Genomic DNA, 10,809 nt, shown 5'->3' on the forward strand with positions numbered 1-10,809 from the left:
TTTTACCATCACATAAGATCATTTCAGGGGAAAAAGAAAAACAGACTTTATTGTAGCAAATCGAAGCTTTCAGACACACTTATATTATTTTCTTTAAAAAAAAAATTTTACAACCCAAAACTAAAAGTGAGAAACCACCATAGGAAGGGTTATGGAAAAAACTGATTATACAATCAGTAAAATCAAAATTTGCCTAAAGCAGGTGATGCTCACATCTGTAAAGCAAACTCCTCTAGAAGATGTTTCCTCTTACACTGAAACCTGAAGAGCAGGCAGAACGTGGAGTTCTCTGGAAGACCTACTCATTATTTCAAGCAGTACACAAGACCTGGGATTTTACATTTGAAGGGCTTGTCAATCTGAGAAATTACATTGCCGTAATGGGAAGACTTTGAGTACTCTTCCCGGCAAGCTAATCTAGATGTCACAGAATAGAAAGGCTTGCAGACCAAATTAAAATGCTTGAATCACACTGCTCATTAAATCAATCTTAATCACAGGACAAGAAGCAAAGGGAAAAAGAATACGGGAAATTAACACACTTAGGCTGCAAGAACTTCCTGATCTTTTTTCGTGTTTCTTTGTCCAGAATGCCTCACGTATGTTTCATGTCTAAGCCCTTCTATGGTCATGTTAGGGATGCAGTAACAAGGTACCACACATTCTGTGGCTTCAACAACAAAAATCGATGGAGGCTAGATGGTCATGGTGGCAGGGTTGGTTCTCTCCGAGGATTGAGAAGGAAAATCTGTCCCATGTCTCTGTCCCAGCTTGGGGTTGTTCGCTGGCAATCTCTGGAATTCCTTGACTTGTGCATCACTCTGACCCCTGCCTTCATCTTCACATGGTGAGTGAATATGTGTGTGTGTGTGTGTGTGTGTGTGTGTGTGTGTGTGTGTCCAAATTTCCCCTTTTATAAGGACACCATTCATATTAGATTAGGGCCCCACTCTAGTTCAGTATAATCTCATCTTTACTAACTACAACTCTAATGATCCTGTTCCCAAACAAGGTCATGTTCTGAGGTACTGGGGGTTAGAACTTTCACGCAAAGATTTGGGGGAGTTTGATGGTTAAGTTTATGTGTCAATGTGACAAGGCCATGGGATGCCCAGCTATCCAGTTAAACATTATTTCTGAGCGTGTCTGTGAGGATGTTCCCAGAAGAGATGAGCACTTGAATTGGTGAATTGAGGAAAACTGACGGCCCTCTCTTACATTTGTGGTTGGGCATCATCCACCCTATGAGGTTCCAAATAGAACAAAAGGAAGAAGGTTGACCTCTCTGCCTAGCTGCTTGAACTGTGCTATTGGTCATTTTCTGCCCGTGGACCTGGGTTACATCCTCAGCATTCCTGATTCTCAGACCTTCAGACTCAGACTGGAACTTACCCCACCAGCTTTCCGGGTCTCCAGTCTGTAGACCGAAAATCATGGGACTACTTAGTCTCCATGACTATAAAGCCATGATTATAAAGTCTTATCATGAGTGATGATAGATGATAATAGATAGATAGATAGATAGATCGTTCTCTCTCTCAAGATACTGAAATGGTTTCTCTGCAGAACTCTGACAGATACAGAGAGTAAGAAGCACAATTCAATCATCACATGTGCTATTCACTTTATCTGTCAACACATCTCACAAAGTACTTGCTTCTAACAATCTTACATCTATCTTTCTCATTTATTTATCTTATTTCAACAGACAAAATAGAATATTCTTAAATACTGCAGGAAACATACATCATAAGACCAAATGTTTTCATTTGTAAAATAGTGCAAATATATAGGAATCCACTGACCTACAGCTTTTTAGCGGCTCTGCCAGATATACAATGAAAATGCTATGTTGAATTGCAAATACCCAGAAAGTCTTTTTATCTATTTATTATCAAGTGGCCTGGCTCTTATATCAAAGCTGACTCTGCTCATCTGCACCCCAGGGCAGGCAGATAATGGCAGCAGGTTTCACATCCATAAAGTCATGTAAGTCTTGTGAGGCTCCAAAGAAGATTCCGTGTCTATTTTAAAAATGAGAATAAAAAGAGATCGAGAGAAGAGAAACAGCTTTTTAAGAAACATTTTTGATCAGTTCTTTGCAAACACTGGAGAATAACATGCTTCCTGTGGGTCTCCATGCTTAGCAGCCCATTTTCCTTTCATTAAACTTTGATTATTATATCATAGGAATTGTGATACAGTAAAATGTGTACAGTACCTAAGCAATTGTTCTTCTTAGTAAAAATACAACTGCAAAAACTAATGAGAAACAATTATTACTCAGGGAATTTTTTAATTCTTCAATATTTGAAAATCTATTGGCTAGGTACAATAATAACACATTGATTTTTCACAGCACAGAAGCTGAAGTTATATATAAAGAGAAATGCCTTGGTTATGGTCTGTCCTAGAAAGACCATAGGAGGAATGGCCTAGAAGGAATGTAGGGTTTTTGCCACTTAACTATCTTCATTTCTTTTTTCTGCCTGGAAATCTTCCTGTATACCCTGGCTTGTGTCAATTAATTAATGAAGACATTAATTAATTGACAGCTTATTAATTGTTGAGGTTAGGGTTAGTTCTCAGTATGTTTGCATGTTAGAGTAATCCATGGGTGTTATGTTCCAGCCCTGGAGATTCTGCTTCAACAAGTCTAGACTTTGCTTAATCAACATTTAAAAGATTTTTGTAGGTGATCTTGATAACAAGCCAATCTGAGGTCTAGTTTAATTTCTTAGTAGTTAATACAATCATTTGTAGCCAGATTAAAAAAAAAAAAAAGGTGACCCTCCCCAAGCCATAAGGCCCACACAGTTCTCCAGAGCAATGTTTTCCAGAATGGAGGTCCCCAAAATTTTTGCTCAGAGACATTTTGTTAAAATAATTTTGAGCATACATGGACAATAAGTGATTTGTCTATTTATAATACTGTACTTTTATAATATTTTAGTGTTATAAAGCACACACTAGGGAAATTTGAAAGGATATGATAAAATGAATGTATTTAGTAGTGAATGGAACATTTTGAGCACATTGAAAAATGAGTTCTCTTTGTAGATGTTTATTGAAGAACACAATTAACCTTTTCTGCCACCTTCTATAGTTATTTTTAAATGAATCTACCATATAATTCAACATCACTCTACAGTTTATAAAACATTTTCATGTCCATAATGATATTTGTCCCTCAAATACTGTATGAAAATAGGCTTAGATAATACTAATAATCTCTCATAGATGAGAACAGTAAGGTTCATCTAGGATAGGGCTGTCGAACTCAATCAGAGAAGGGGCCAAAATCTAAAATCCAGCCTAAATCGCAGGCCGAATGGTTTACTGAACAGTCATAAACTGTCATTGTGATGGAAACGCAGCGGAGTGCAGTGATGACAGCGCGGTGCGGGCCACATTGCAAGGCCTGGCGGGACGGATTTGGCCCGCGGGCCTTGTGTTTGACACATGTGATCTAGGACATTTTCAAGGTCAGGTATAAAAATGATGACACTAAGTCTGAAATTTAGGTTTTTAGTCTCAAAATTGACTTCTTCCTAACCCAAGGGTCAACTGGATAGGCTATAGTAATTGTATTTACTTTCTCTTCTACTATAAAACAGGAGAATACTGTGCTTACTTTAGAGATAAACACAGCTGCCTACTGGAATTATATGTGTCATTAGATGTGATAAGAATTGAAGAGAATTTGAAGCTGGAATGAATAATTCTGCCCCTGAGGGGATATTTGCAATGTCTGGAAACTTTTTTGGTTTCTCATTAGTTTTTGCTGTTTTATAGAAAGAAATTGCTACTACTATGTAATGGCTAGAGGTCAGGGATGCTTCTAAGTATCCTACCATCTTACAACAATTGATAGCACACACCCCCCTACACACACACACACACACACACACACACAAAAAAAAGACTTAAAACAGCAACAGTACTAAGACTGAGAAACCCTGCTGCAGTAGTTATGCAAGCTTCAGGCATGAATCATTATAAGTGACTGAGAAATCTATCCAGCCTCCCCAAGCACATAAATATACATGCAAACTATTGCACAATTTCAGGTGCTTACTGACTTGCTGAAGCATATTCAGAGTCCACAGGATGAGAGCCCTGGATCTGCAAAGCAAAGCTAACGATAGGCCCCAAAGACGTGCATTGAATTGACTTTGTTGTTTACAACTCCTCGGAGACATGAATCACAAGGACACTTAGAGTACTCCTGCTACTGAACCAAAAAGTCAGAAGTTCATAAACAGCCTATGGATCTAAATGCATAAGCGCTTTTAGGGTTATTAAAGCCATTCATTACCTAATAAAATAATACTTGTACATTTTAATTGAGAAGGAGGTTTCATAAAATCTCACTCCACAAGACATTTTTAATTAAAAACTAAGAGGCCACTAATCTCAAAGTGGGCTTGGTGAGTTATTTTATTTCTTCTAGTCCTTTTGAGAGAGATTAAAGGATTTGCTTCATAAAGTACAGTATATCAACTAGTGATTAAAAGGGCCCCATTGTGGATTATAATATTTGGTCTCATAAGGATAAGAATGTTACCTGACTTTCTGAAGTTAGGAGTCTGTGGAGTGGGAGGGGGAAGAGATTATGAAGTAAGTAGTTTGTTTTGAATCACCTTTACTGTCTTTTTTTTTTTTTTTCTTTTTCTATTTTTTTCTTCCCTTTGGGGTCAAAATTTAATATGCCCAGTTCTCTCATGCTTCCTCTGTAAAAAAAAATCTGTCAGTTGTATACTTAGAAGCCATATACTATCTAGTTTTTCTATTACGTGGCTCAGACTTTAAAATCTTGGAATGAAAATGTTTCCTCTTTTGCAGTTACTCTCAAGTAGTCATAGTGTTTTCTTTTTGTTTGCTGGGGGATTATAAATCTTCGTAGACATCTGGGTGAGAGTACATGGCCCACCAGTGCAGGGTACTCTTTCTTATGAGACATCAAACCAACATGTTGTGCCCAGGCTGGGGGTAGGAAAGTCAATTTTCTTTTCCTATCAGATTATTGCCCAAACAAGGACAGACAGGTGACTCCCAAAGAACTTCAAACTCCAAGCCAAGATGCACTCACAGGTAGCACCATACTTCCAACCTCAGAAGTCATTGGCTCTAACCATGTCCATATCTACTTCCTCTTAAATGTTCAATGCCAAGTCTCCTAAATTCAAGACTATGGATAAGTTGAAAAGAAATGGCCTTCAGATTACAAACTCCTTTTTTGAAATTAGCTTCATTGTGGGGTTTTTTGTTTTTGTTTTTTTACCATTATATCTGACTTACATACTAGTGTTAAGTTATAGAGTTCTAAAGAGATGGTTAATGCTAGTTAGAAAGTAGCCAAATAGCCGAAACTGATTTGGTTCAGTGTATAGAATGTCAGCCTGTGAACTGAAGGTTCCCAGGTTCAATTCTGGTCAAGGGCATGTACCTTGGTTGCGGGCACATACCCAGTAGGGGGGTGTGCAGGAGGCAGCTGATTGGTGTTTCTCTCATTAATGTTTCTAACTCTCTATCCTTCTCCCTTAGTCTCTGCAAAAAATCAATAAAATATATTTTTTAAAAAGAATGTAACCAGATAAAGAATTTCATACACACATATGATAAAAAAATATTTTCCTTCTATCTACCAGGTTGTAAGGCATACTTTGTCATGTATTACCCAGCCAGTAGACAAATGAGAGTTGGAAGAGATATAAATATAAATATAATATAAATTGTATTTATATTAAATGTTATCAATATAATTTACCTTTTTTCTTTTATGCTACTTCTTATGTTAACCACAGGAGATAGGCTAAGGATTGTCCAGATTACTCCACTCCAAGGAAATAGCCTGCTTTTTATCAATATTTTAGCTTTTGAGTTTTAAAATATAATTAATAATTCACCAGACTGATGCTTTTACTGCTCTGTTAGAAATTGCTCCAGGAGAACACAGACCCTCTTACCTACTATTTCAAGCAAATGGATTCCTTTAAATTAATTTCCTTTTTAGATCCCTCAGTTCCTGGCATTCAAACCTGCAATTATATTCTGCATGCTGCTTGTAATTATCTTTGCCCTATCAGAATCTGCATGGTTTCCCACACTTCAGATTTGCAGAAGCATACTTGAGATTATAATTACAGCCTTGTATTTTTGTTCAGCAATTTAAGAAATGTCTAAAAGCAATAAATCTTTTGCAAACAGAGATTCTGAAACATATTCTAATAAATGGTTATTTCTCTTTTGTAATTTTTGGATCTTCTCAAAAACTGGATAAATGCCTGTTTTCTCTAGTAAAACATGCATGCAGACACACACACACACACACACACACACACACACACACACTTTCAAATAAATTTAAGGGATTTATTTACTTCCTTATTTAATCCAGGACACATAAACTATTACAAAACTATTGTACTATACCAGTTATCTTTCAGGCTAAAACAAACAAACTTCTCTCTTCATACCCCACATTATGAAATATTTCATAAAAACCCAAAGTGTCTTTTTAGACATAACTTGTGGCATCCTTCATTCTGTCTTAATTTCTATATCTTCACAACACCAAACTACAGGAAGTTTGAGGACATCCCATGCTGTTTCTCTCCTCTGTGCCATTTTCTAATGCCTAATATATCTTCTGCTGGATTTACTACTTACTTCAAGAAAATACCTTCCTTCCTACCCTCTCTCCTCCAGTGTCATCGATAATAATAATTCACCTCATAGATGGTTTTTTGCCTTTATTTTACTTGACTCTGCAGTAGCATTCAATGTTGTCGCCCATTATATAAAACTCGAACTACTCTCTTTTCTTGGCTTTTAGAATCTCTCACTTTATTACATGTGGGCTTAAAATGATTGTATAGAAGCAGAGAAGCAGTTTATATTCCAGCCCATCAGCTGCTTCTCTGCTTCTATACAATTTCATTTTGAGCCCACATATAATAGTTTTCCAGGATTGCTTATAGATCTGTTTACCATATTACTTCACATTCTCTCCCTAGACAATCCATCCTAATTATGCTTCAGTTATACTCAATATATCGATGATTCTTTTGGCCCTAAATCTAATCCTGTGCCCTCCATGAAATAGAAGCGTAGGAGTTATTCCTGGGACCCTGATGCCTAGCCTGGGTTCTACAGAATGCAGGGCCTGAAGTAAATAGGTCTGTGTGACTGCTTTGTTATGGAGGACATTACCTGAAGCTATAGTAAAAGACAGAGGGTATTAGGCAAGAAGGATGAAGAACCAATATCAACACACCTAGTAAATGCAACTAATTGCTCCATCTCCCAGAAACTCCTTCTACTAGACAAGTAAACTGAATGCTAAGACATTTAACCAGAAGGAAAAGGAGGAGAATTTATTCACCAAATACAGTTTATCATGGGTCAACAACAACAAAACAAAAAAACCCACAAACCTTTAACCTGGCTAAGACTAATTTTACAAGGATGGGGAACACAAATTCTGTTTTTGGTCACTGGAAGGATGGTAAGAAGAGGCCATCCGAAGTCTACCCCCTTGGTTCCAGGAACTGAGAATTTTAGCTGTTGTAGACAGAATGTTGTATATCATCTGTCAGTGTTTTAAATAATCCCGCTGAATAGTGCACCCAGTCTGGCATTTTGAGCCTGTATGAGTCCCTTCTGATGGCTGCCTCTGGGTGGTGGGTGTATGATGAAGCAGCAGATCCTGGGGATATAGACTCATTGTCACATTTCCATCCATTGCCCTAAAATGTGTCCCTAGCTCTGACACACTACTGCGTGGGCTAAAATACCAATAGATCGGTTATTCTGTAGTTCTTTAAGTATAATTGTGAAACTGGATATACAAGTAAACAACAGAAGACCATATAAAAAACTAGAACTCTGACTCACAATCTGAACCAACTGGCTAAGTTCAGTGTAACCATAGCTTCTGTAGCGATTAGCTCACCATGGTTAGGACTTTATCAATAACTGCCAGCTTCCCTCATTTTTACCATGAACTAGAGGAAGTCATGCATGGCGTATATAAGCATGGCAACCCTAACTTATCACGTGGAATGACCACCTCTAGTTAGCCTGTGTCCAACTTCCTCATGTCAAAAATCTGCAACCAGGGTAAACCTGAAGTCTCATTTTTACCTTATAAATGTTTTACACTCCCTGCTCACCCTTTGAGTGTTTATAAACAGACAAGTTAGATGACTGCTTTGCTATAGCACACTCCGAATAAAGAGCCTTTGCTAATCATTGATCAGTGAATGGTTTAGAGCCTCCAACATCTTTAAATATATTTTCCTTAGCTTAACCATGACTTCTTCAAGAATAGAAGTCATATTTTATTTGTAATCCTTAGTTCAGTGCTTGGTAAAAAAAAAAAAAATGTACAGGGAATCAATATTGTTTGACGGTATGATGGAAAACAGAAAATGAACAAAAATAAGAATAGCTATTCACATATAAGAGCAAAAACATGAGAGAAAATAACAAATGGAAGTTGGAGAAGTAAGATAGTTGTATGATTATAACAGTATGTGTGTATAAAATCAATAAAATTATCCAAAATAAACTCAAACATATAAAGTGGATTGAGCTCAACTTCGAGGTAGAAAATAGGAAGATGAAAGGGAATTTTGAGAAAATTGGTGACAAAGGGAACACAATTTACCATGGAAACTTGTAAACATTGCCATGGTCACCTTAAAGAGAGTGTGTGTAATTTTCTCAAAAAGAAATATGGACTTTAGCATGAAGTAAAATTGGTTTGAATCTTGATTCTGACACCACCATTAATTGAACTACTTTCATCATTAGTAAATTAGGAAATCCTTGGCTGCTTATTATACACAGTTCTATACTTAACTGGCAAAATTGATTAGTCACACTTCAGTTAACAGACAAAAGATATGCCTCAATACCTTTCTTGTTTGTTTTTTTTAAAACTGATAAGAAAAAGGTTTCTTTTTAACATTCTTATCTGAAAAGTAGACTTTTACCTCGTTATCATGAGGATGAATGTCTATAATGAATGTAAAATACATGCTACTTAATCTGGCAGACATTTAACAATGTTAGCTTCTACCTTTCCAAAGACTCCAGTTAGAAAGAGAATTTAACATACCTACCATTAACTGCTTTGAGGTAAGCTCTACAAACTCCAAGTGGCTTTCAGTTAAAACTGTAAATGCCTTATCACTAAAACAAGTTTTTTGTGTTTGTTTTTAAACACATAAAGCCTTTTAAAATAATATAGATGAGGGAGTAGTTAATTTTAACTTGAAAGATTGGCCGAGGTTTCACAAAGCATTTTAACTGGATCTTGGAACATTAGAGCAATGTTAATAGGTAGAACTTTTAGGAAAGAATGTTTCCAGCAGTAGAAATAGCAATTGCTAAGGAACAGGAAGATAAAAGTGCATAGCACGATCTAAAAATGGCTCTTAATTTTAATATGATTTTAGTTTCTAAGATGTGTTCATTGTCTATGAGGAGGTATAAATGATTTTGGGAGAAACCATTTAATTAGGGATCATCATGAAGGGAAATTAAGACTTTAGGAGAGTTTTCTAAAGAGAATAAAGAAGTTGCATGGGTTTCTGCACAAATTCACATAAATTTATATATATATATATATTTTTTTTAAAGAATCCCTGTTGTCCTATTCTCAACAGAATAAAGGGGAAAGAGTTGGAAGTTGGTTTGTTTTTGCCATAAAACTTTTTAAAATAACATAGATGTGGGAGTAGTTAATTTTAACTTGAAAGATTGGCCAAGATTTCACAAAGCATTTTAACTGGATCTTGGGACATTAAAGGCCAGTGGTTAGGAGCCAGCAGTCCCGGATTATGAGAGGGATGTTCAACTGCAGTCAGACATCCCCCTAGGGGTCCTGGGTTACAAGAGGGTGCAGGCCAGGCTGAGGGATGCTCCCTCACCTCCTGTGCATGAATTTCATGCACTGGGTCTCTAGTATGTATATTAAAAAGATTTAAGATAAAGATTAATTTAAGGGGACTGCATGAAAGAGGGTGAAGAGGTTAGCTAAAGAACATATACTCATAGCCCATGGACACAGACAACAGTGTGGTGATGGCCAAAAGGAGAGGAGGAGCTAGTGAAGGTAGGTAAAGGAAAGAAAAATAGGGGATAAACAATAAAATAAAATTTCAGATATGATTCCATTTATCCACTTTTATAAATTGCCCTTGTTCTTCAAGTATTCCTAAATTTACTTTTCTAACCCCCTGCTTTTCTTCTGGCTTCTCTGCTTCACAGAATGACTTGATTTGGATGCTGGAGGACAGCAGGCTTTGCCTATTAACTGTGCTCTCCTCTCAATGGCAATTGCCGCAAATGACAGAGCTTCATCTCAATAAATCCCACAGAAGGCCCGGTGCTATGCTAGGCTTCGTTTTGTTAGCTCATGTCTCAGGGTTAAAACCTTAAGGAAATGAAAGTGTCTTCTGAACCATCTGTTTTGCTTCAATTGTGCCCCAATCTCAACTTTATGTTCTACATCTTCAAAATAAAGAGACCCCTAACTTTTTTAACATGTTCAGGGAAATGCCCTTGCTACCTATAAAAGGGTGTTACTGTTATATAACTATGATGAGTCAGACAAGAAAGAAAACTAAGTACAAAGTATTTTGCACTTGATTCAAAATTAAGTTTATAATATTGACAAGATTATGATTTTATGCACATTTTATACCCTTAACCATAGTTTTCATGGTTTCCCTTTTCCAAGACTATCATTTCATGCCAATATAGTGATTATTGTCAAGAATAATGCAACCATTGTGA

Source organism: Pipistrellus kuhlii, unplaced genomic scaffold, assembly GCF_014108245.1.
Source record: "Pipistrellus kuhlii isolate mPipKuh1 unplaced genomic scaffold, mPipKuh1.p scaffold_m20_p_10, whole genome shotgun sequence".
NCBI lineage: Eukaryota > Metazoa > Chordata > Mammalia > Chiroptera > Vespertilionidae > Pipistrellus > Pipistrellus kuhlii.